Raw genomic sequence first — 8,856 nt, forward strand, 5'->3', positions numbered from 1 at the left:
TGTAGGGGCAAGTGCTGTTACACACACAGAGACAAAGTCCCCCCAGGTAGCCTCTAGCAGGGCTGTAGGGGCAAGTGCTGTTACACACACACAGACAAAGCTCCCCCAGGTAGCCTCTAGCAGGGCTGTAGGGGGCAAGTGCTGTTACACACACACACAGACAAAGCTCCCCCAGGTAGCCTCTAGCAGGCTGTAGGGGCAAGTGCTGTTACACACACACAGACAAAGCTCCCCCAGGTAGCCTCTAGCAGGGCTGTAGGGGCAAGTGCTGTTACACACACACACAGACAAAGCTCCCCCAGGTAGCCTCTAGCAGGCTGTAGGGGCAAGTGCTGTTACACACACACAGACAAAGCTCCCCCAGGTAGCCTCTAGCAGGGCTGTAGGGGCAAGTGCTGTTACACACACACAGACAAAGCTCCCCCAGGTAGCCTCTAGCAGGCTGTAGGGGCAAGTGCTGTACACACACACAGACAAAGCTCCCCCAGGTAGCCTCTAGCGGGCTGTAGGGGCAAGTGGTGTTACACACACAGACAAAGCCCCCCCAGGTAGTCTCTAGCAGGGCTGTAGGGGCAAGTGGTGTTACACACAAAGCTCCCCCAGGTAGCCTCTAGCGGGCTGTAGGGGCAAGTGGTGTTACACACACAGACAAAGCTCCCCCAGGTAGCCTCTAGCAGGGCTGTAGGGGCAAGTGCTGTTACACACACACAGACAAAGCTACCCCAGGTAGCCTCTAGCAGGGCTCTAGGGGCAAGTGCTGTTACACACACACAGACAAAGCTCCCCCAGGTAGCCTCTAGCAGGCTGTAGGGGCAAGTGCTGTTACACACACACAGACAAAGCTCCCCCAGGTAGCCTCTAGCAGGGCTGTAGGGGCAAGTGCTGTTACACACACACAGACAAAGCTCCCCCAGGTAGCCTCTAGCAGGCTGTAGGGGCAAGTGCTGTACACACACACAGACAAAGCTCCCCCAGGTAGCCTCTAGCGGGCTGTAGGGGCAAGTGGTGTTACACACACAGACAAAGCCCCCCCAGGTAGTCTCTAGCAGGGCTGTAGGGGCAAGTGGTGTTACACACAAAGCTCCCCCAGGTAGCCTCTAGCGGGCTGTAGGGGCAAGTGCTGTTACACACACACACAGACAAAGCTCCCCCAGGTAGCCTCTAGCAGGCTGTAGGGGCAAGTGCTGTTACACACACACAGACAAAGCTCCCCCAGGTAGCCTCTAGCAGGCTGTAGGGGCAAGTGCTGTTACACACACACAGACAAAGCTCCCCCAGGTAGCCTCTAGCAGGGCTGTAGGGGCAAGTGCTGTTACACACACACAGACAAAGCTCCCCCAGGTAGCCTCTAGCATCTACTGTCCAGAGAGAGTAGTTAATGAGGGGGTGAGTGAGTGAGTGAGTGGGTGAGTGGGTGAGTGAGTGGGTGAGTGGGTGAGTGAGTGGGTGAGTGGGTGAGTGAGTGGGTGAGTGGGTGGGTGGGTGGGTGAGTGGGTGAGTGGGTGAGTGAGTGAGTGAGTGGGTGAGTGAGTGAGTGGGTGAGTGGGTGGGTGGGTGGGTGAGTGGGTGAGTGAGTGAGTGAGTGGGTGGGTGAGTGAGTGGGTGGGTGAGTGGGTGAGTGAGTGAGTGAGTGAGTGGGTGAGTGAGTGAGTGGGTGAGTGAGTGAGTGAGTGGGTGAGTGAGTGAGTGGGTGAGTGGGTGGGTGGGTGGGTGAGTGGGTGAGTGAGTGAGTGAGTGGGTGGGTGAGTGAGTGGGTGGGTGAGTGGGTGAGTGGGTGGGTGGGTGAGTGGGTGGGTGAGTGAGTGAGTGAGTGAGTGGGTGAGTGGGTGGGTGAGTGGGTGAGTGGGTGGGTGGGTGGGTGGGTGAGTGAGTGAGTGAGTGAGTGAGTGAGTGAGTGAGTGAGTGGGTGAGTGAGTGAGTGGGTGAGTGAGTGAGTGGGTGAGTGGGTGGGTGAGTGGGTGGGTGGGTGAGTGGGTGGGTGAGTGAGTGAGTGAGTGAGTGGGTGAGTGAGTGAGTGAGTGAGTGAGTGGGTGAGTGAGTGAGTGAGTGAGTGGTGTGAGTGAGTGAGTGAGTGAGTGAGTGAGTGGGTGAGTGGGTGAGTGAGTGAGTGAGTGGGTGGGTGGGTGAGTGGGTGAGTGAGTGAGTGGGTGAGTGAGTGAGTGAGTGAGTGGGTGAGTGAGTGAGTGAGTGAGTGAGTGAGTGGGTGGGTGGGTGAGTGGGTGAGTGAGTGAGTGAGTGGGTGAGTGGGTGAGTGAGTGAGTGGGTGAGTGGGTGGGTGAGTGGGTGAGTGGGTGAGTGAGTGAGTGGGTGAGTGAGTGGGTGGGTGGGTGGGTGGGTGAGTGAGTGAGTGAGTGAGTGGGTGAGTGAGTGAGTGGGTGAGTGAGTGAGTGGGTGAGTGAGTGAGTGGGTGAGTGGGTGGGTGGGTGGGTGAGTGGGTGAGTGAGTGAGTGAGTGGGTGGGTGAGTGAGTGGGTGGGTGAGTGGGTGAGTGGGTGGGTGGGTGAGTGGGTGGGTGAGTGAGTGAGTGAGTGAGTGAGTGAGTGGGTGAGTGGGTGGGTGAGTGGGTGAGTGGGTGGGTGGGTGGGTGGGTGGGTGAGTGAGTGAGTGAGTGAGTGAGTGGGTGAGTGAGTGGGTGAGTGGGTGGGTGAGTGGGTGGGTGGGTGAGTGGGTGGGTGAGTGAGTGAGTGAGTGAGTGGGTGAGTGAGTGAGTGAGTGAGTGAGTGGGTGAGTGAGTGAGTGAGTGAGTGAGTGGGTGAGTGAGTGAGTGAGTGAGTGAGTGGGTGAGTGGGTGAGTGAGTGAGTGAGTGGGTGGGTGGGTGAGTGGGGTGAGTGATGTGGTGGGTGAGTGAGTGAGTGAGTGAGTGAGTGGGTGAGTGAGTGAGTGAGTGAGTGGGTGGGTGGGTGAGTGGGTGAGTGAGTGAGTGAGTGGGTGAGTGGGTGAGTGAGTGAGTGGGTGAGTGGGTGGGTGAGTGGGTGAGTGGGTGAGTGAGTGAGTGGGTGAGTGAGTGGGTGAGTGGGTGAGTGGGGGTGAGTGGGTGTGAGTGAGTGGGTGAGTGAGTGAGTGAGTGGTGAGGTGGGTGAGTGGGTGAGTGATGTGAGTGGAGTGGGTGGTGAGTGAGTGAGTGAGTGGGTGAGGGTGAGTGAGTGGGTGAGTGAGTGAGTGAGTGAGTGGTGGGTGGGTGAGTGGGTGTGAGTGAGTGAGTGAGTGGTGAGTGGGTGAGTGAGTGAGTGGGTGAGTGGTGAGTGGGTGGGTGAGTGGGTGAGTGGGTGAGTGGGTGGGTGAGTGGGTGGTGAGTGAGTGAGTGAGTGGTGGTGAGTGAGTGGGTGAGTGAGTGGTGAGTGGGTGAGTGGGTGGTGGGTGTGGGTGGGTGAGTGAGTGAGTGAGTGAGTGTGTGAGTGTGTGGTGAGTGGGTGGGTGAGTGGGTGAGTGAGTGTGTGAGTGGTGGGTGAGGTGAGTGAGTGAGTGAGTGGGTGAGTGAGTGGGTGAGTGAGGTGAGTGGGTGAGTGGGTGAGTGAGTGAGTGAGTGAGTGGGTGAGTGAGTGAGTGAGGTGAGTGGGTGAGTGGGTGAGTGAGTGAGTGGTGGGAGGGTGGTGGGTGAGTGAGTGAGTGAGTGTGAGTGGGTGGTGGTGTGGGTGGAGGGTGAGTGAGTGGGTGAGTGGGTGAGGTGGGGTGAGTGAGTGAGTGAGTGAGTGGGTGAGTGGGTGAGGTGGGTGAGTGGTGTGGTGGGTGAGTGGGTGAGTGGGTGGGTGGGTGGTGGGTGGGTGAGTGGGTGAGTGGGTGAGTGGGTGAGTGGGTGTGAGTGGGTGAGGGTGAGTGGGTGAGTGGGTGGGTGGGTGAGTGAGTGAGTGAGTGGGTGAGTGGGTGAGTGGGTGAGTGGGTGAGTGGGTGAGTGAGTGAGTGAGTGGTGGTGGGTGAGTGGGTGAGTGAGTGAGTGAGTGGGTGGGTGGGTGAGTGGTGAGTGAGTGGGTGAGTGGGTGAGTGGTGAGTGGGTGAGTGGGTGAGTGGGTGAGTGGGTGGGTGGGTGGTGTGAGTGGGTGAGTGGGTGGGTGGGTGGGTGGGTGGGTGAGTGGGTGAGTGGGTGAGTGGGTGAGTGGGTGGTGGGTGAGTGGGTGAGTGGGTGGTGGGTGGGTGGGTGAGTGGGTGAGTGGGTGAGTGGGTGAGTGGTGGGTGAGTGGTGAGTGGGTGGGTGGGTGAGTGGGTGGTGTGGTGGTGGGTGAGTGGGTGAGTGGGTGGGTGGGTGGTGGGTGAGTGGGTGAGTGGGTGAGTGGGTGAGTGGGTGAGTGTGGTGAGTGGGTGAGTGGGTGAGTGGGTGAGTGGGTGGGTGGGTGGGGGTGGTGGGTGAGTGGTGTGAGTGGGTGAGTGGGTGAGTGGGTGAGTGGGTGAGTGGGTGGGTGGGTGGGTGAGTGGGTGGTGGTGGGTGAGTGGGTGGGTGGTGGGTGAGTGGGTGTGGGTGAGTGGGTGAGTGGGTGGTGGGTGGTGGGTGAGTGGGTGAGTGGGTGGGTGGGTGAGTGGGTGAGTGGGTGAGTGGGTGAGTGGGTGAGTGGTGGTGAGTGGGTGAGTGGGTGGTGGGTGAGGTGAGTGGGTGAGTGGGTGAGGTGGGTGAGTGAGTGGGTGAGTGGTGGGTGGGTGGTGGGTGAGTGGGTGAGTGGGTGAGTGGGTGAGTGGGTGAGTGGGTGAGTGGTGGTGGGTGAGGTGGGTGGGTGAGTGGGTGAGTGGGTGAGTGGGTGAGTGGGTGGGTGGGTGAGTGGTGGTGAGTGGGTGAGTGGGTGAGTGGGTGGGGGTGAGTGGGTGAGTGGGTGAGTGGGTGAGTGGGTGGGTGGGTGAGTGGGTGAGTGGGTGAGTGGGAGTGAGTGGGTGAGTGGGTGAGTGGGTGTGGTGGGTGGGTGAGTGGGTGAGTGGGTGAGTGGTGGTGAGTGGGTGGGGTGGGGTGGTGGGGTGAGTGGGTGAGTGGGTGAGTGGGTGAGTGGGTGGGTGGGTGAGTGGTGAGTGGGTGAGTGGGTGAGTGGGTGAGTGGTGAGTGGGTGAGTGGGTGAGTGGGTGAGTGGGTGAGTGGGTGAGTGGGGTGAGTGGGTGAGTGGGTGAGTGGGTGAGTGGGTGAGTGGGTGGGTGTGGGTGAGTGGGTGAGTGGGTGAGTGGTGAGTGGGTGAGTGGGTGAGTGGGTGAGTGGGTGAGTGGGTGAGTGGGTGAGTGGTGGTGGTGGGTGAGTGGGTGGTGAGTGGGTGAGTGGAGTGGGTGAGTGGGGTGGGTGAGTGGGTGAGTGGGTGAGTGGGTGAGTGGGTGAGTGGGTGAGTGGTGGAGTGGGTGTGGGTGAGTGGGTGAGTGGGTGAGTGGGTGAGTGGGTGGGTGGTGAGTGGGTGAGTGTGGGTGAGTGGGTGAGTGGGTGGTGGGTGAGTGGGTGTGAGTGGGTGAGTGGGTGAGTGGGTGAGTGAGTGGTGAGTGGGTGAGTGGTGGGTGGTGGGTGAGTGGGTGAGTGGGTGGTGTGAGTGAGTGGTGAGTGGGTGGGTGAGTGGGTGAGTGGAGTGGGTGAGTGGGTGAGTGGGTGAGTGGGTGAGTGGGTGAGTGGGTGGGTGGGTGAGTGGGTGAGTGGGTGAGTGGGTGAGTGGGTGGGTGAGTGAGTGTGTGAGTGGGTGAGTGAGTGGGTGGTGAGTGGGTGAGTGGGTGAGTGGGTGAGTGGGTGAGTGGGTGGGTGAGTGAGTGGGTGAGTGGGTGAGTGAGGGTGAGTGGTGGTGAGTGTGGGTGAGTGGGTGGGTGGGTGAGTGGGTGAGTGTGTGAGTGGGTGAGTGGTGAGTGGTGTGAGTGGGTGAGTGGTGGGTGAGTGGGTGGGTGAGTGGGTGATGTGGGTGAGTAGGGTGTGTGAGTGGGTGAGTGAGTGGGTGGTGAGTGGTGAGTGGGGTGAGTGGGGTGAGTGGGTGAGTGGGGTGAGTGAGTGGGTGAGTGGGTGAGTGGGTGAGTGGGTGAGTGAGTGGTGAGTGGGTGGGTGGTGAGTGGGTGAGTGGGTGAGTGGGTGAGTGGGTGGTGAGTGGGTGTGTGAGTGGGTGAGTGAGTGGGTGAGTGAGTGGGTGGGTGAGTGAGTGTGTGAGTGGGTGAGTGAGTGGGTGGTGAGTGGGTGAGTGGGTGAGTGGGTGGGTGAGTGGTGTGTGTGAGTGGGTGAGTGAGTGGGTGGGTGAGTGGTGAGTGAGTGGGTGAGTGGGTGAGTGAGTGAGTGGGTGAGTGGGTGAGTGAGTGGGTGAGTGGGTGAGTGGGTGAGTGGGTGAGTGAGTGTGGGTGAGTGGGTGGGTGAGTGGGTGAGTGAGTGGGTGAGTGGGTGAGTGGGTGAGTGAGTGGGTGAGTGGGAGTGGGTGAGTGGTGAGTGAGTGGGTGAGTGGTGGGTGGGTGGGTGGGTGAGTGAGTGGTGGGTGAGTGGGTGGTGAGTGGGTGAGTGGGTGAGTGGAGTGAGTGGGTGTGGTGAGTGGGGTGAGTGGTGGTGAGTGGGTGAGTGGTGAGTGTGAGTGGGTGAGTGGGTGAGTGAGTGGGTGAGTGTGTGGTGAGTGGGTGAGTGGGGTGTGGGTGAGTGAGTGGGTGAGTGGGTGAGTGGGTGAGTGGGTGAGGTGAGTGGGTGAGTGGGTGGTGAGTGGGTGAGTGGGTGAGTGGAGTGAGTGGGTGAGTGGTGGTGAGTGGGTGAGTGGGTGAGTGAGTGAGTGGGTGAGTGGGTGAGTGGGTGAGTGGGTGAGTGAGTGGGGTGAGTGGGGTGAGTGGGTGAGTGGGTGAGTGAGTGGGTGAGTGAGTGAGTGGGTGAGTGAGTGGTGAGTGGGTGAGTGGTGGGTGAGTGAGTGAGTGAGTGGTGAGTGAGTGGGTGAGTGGAGTGGGTGAGTGGTGAGTGGGTGAGTGGGTGGTGAGTGAGTGGTGTGAGTGGGTGAGTGAGTGGGTGGGTGAGTGAGGTGAGGGGGTGGGTGAGTGGTGGGTGAGTGAGTGAGTGAGGGGGTGGGTGAGTGAGTAGGGTGAGTGGGTGAGTGGGTGTGGTGAGTGAGGGGGTGGGTGAGGTGAGTGGTAGTGTGAGTGGGTGGGTGGGTGAGTGGGCTGAGTGAGTGGGTGGTGTGGTGGGTGAGTGAGTGAGTGAGTGGGTGAGTGGGTGGTGAGTGGGTGAGTGGGTGGTGAGTGGGTGGTGAGGTGAGTGGGTGAGTGGGTGAGTGAGTGAGGGGGTGGGTGAGTGTGGTGAGTGGTGTGAGTGAGTGAGGGGTGGGTGGGTGAGTGGGTGGTGGAGTGAGGGGGTGAGTGGAGTGTGAGTGGGTGAGTGGGTGGGTGAGTGAGGTGGGTGAGTGAGTGAGGTGAGTGAGTGAGTGAGTGGGTGAGTGAGTGGGTGAGTGGTGAGTGGTGTGAGTGGGTGGTGAGTGGGTGAGTGAGTGAGTGAGTGGGTGAGTGGGTGAGTGGTGAGTGAGTGGTGAGTGGGTGAGTGGGTGAGTGGTGAGTGAGTGGGTGAGTGGGTGAGTGGAGTGAGTGGGTGAGTGAGTGGTGAGTGGGTGAGGGTGAGTGGAGTGGGGTGAGGGGTGAGTGAGTGGGTGAGTGGGTGAGTGTGGTGGGTGAGTGAGTGGTGTGAGTGAGTGAGTGGGTGTGAGTGAGTAGTGGTAGTGGGTGGTGGGTGGTGAGTGAGTAGGTGAGTGGGTGAGTGAGTGAGTGTGGAGTGGGTGAGTGGGTGAGTGAGTGGGTGAGTGGTGGGTGAGTGGGTGAGGGTGAGTGGAGGTGAGTGGTGTGAGTGAGTGGTGAGGGGGTGGGTGAGTGGGTGAGTGGGTGAGTGGTGAGTGAGTGGGTGAGTGGGTGAGTGAGTGGTGAGTGAGTGGTGAGTGGGTGAGTGGTGGGTGAGTGAGTGAGGTGGGTGGGTGAGTGAGTGTGTGAGTGGTGGGTGAGGTGGGTGAGTGAGTGGGTGAGTGGGTGAGTGGTGTGGGTGAGTGGGTGAGTGGTGGGTGAGTGGGTGAGTGGGTGGTGAGTGGGTGGGTGAGTGAGTGGTGAGTGGGTGGGGTGAGTGGGTGGTGAGTGGTGAGTGGGTGAGTGGGTGAGTGGGTGAGTGGGTGGGTGAGTGAGGGGTGAGGTGGGTGAGTGGGTGAGTGGTGGGTGGTGGAGTGGTGGGTGAGTGGGTGAGTGAGTGGGTGAGTGGTGGGTGAGGTGGGTGAGTGGGTGAGTGGTGAGTGGGTGAGTGGGTGTGTGAGTGGGTGAGTGTGTGAGTGGTGAGGGTGAGTGGGTGAGTGGGTGAGTGGGTGTGTGGGTGTGTGAGTGGTGTGAGTGGTGTGGAGTGTGGTGTGTGAGTGGGTGAGTGAGTGGGTGAGTGGGGTGGTGGGTGAGTGGGGGTGGTGGTGTGAGTGGAGTGAGTGGGTGAGTGAGGTGGGTGTGGGTGAGTGGGTGGTGGTGAGTGGGTGGGTGAGTGGGTGAGTGGGTGGGTGAGGTGAGTGGGTGAGTGGGTGTGTGAGTGGGTGGGTGGGTGAGTGGGTGAGTGGGTGAGGGTGAGTGGGTGAGTGGGTGGTGGGTGGGTGAGTGAGTGAGGGTGAGTGAGTGGGGTGAGTGGGTGGAGTGTGAGGTGGGTGAGTGGGTGGGTGAGTGGGTGAGAGTGGGTGGGTGAGTGAGTGTGTGAGTGGGTGGTGAGTGGGAGGTGGTGTGAGTGGGTGGGTGGGGGTGAGTGGGTGAGTGGTGAGGTGGGTGAGTGTGTGTGTGGAGTGGAGTGGGTGAGTGTGAGTGGGTGAGTGGGTGGTGGGTGAGTGGGTGAGTGAGTGGGTGAGTGGGTGAGTGGGTGGGTGAGTGAGTGGTGAGTGGTGGTGAGTGGGTGAGTGGGTGAGTGAGTGGGTGAGTGGTGAGTGGGTGAGTGGGTGAGTGAGTGGGTGAGTGGGTGGG

General features: G+C 60.6%; 1 long non-coding RNA gene across 1 annotated transcript; it reads left to right on the forward strand.

Moving 5' to 3' along the window:
- Window positions 1-310: 310 nt before the first annotated feature.
- On the forward strand, window positions 311-1,335 carry LOC144955305 (uncharacterized). The gene is made up of 3 exons (XR_013641601.1): window positions 311-427; window positions 664-914; window positions 1,279-1,335. It is a non-coding gene; the product is annotated as an uncharacterized LOC144955305 (long non-coding RNA).
- Window positions 1,336-8,856: the final 7,521 nt, after the last annotated feature.

This window comes from Lampetra fluviatilis, unplaced genomic scaffold, assembly GCF_964198595.1.
Source record: "Lampetra fluviatilis unplaced genomic scaffold, kcLamFluv1.1 SCAFFOLD_765, whole genome shotgun sequence".
Classification (NCBI taxonomy): domain Eukaryota; kingdom Metazoa; phylum Chordata; class Hyperoartia; order Petromyzontiformes; family Petromyzontidae; genus Lampetra; species Lampetra fluviatilis.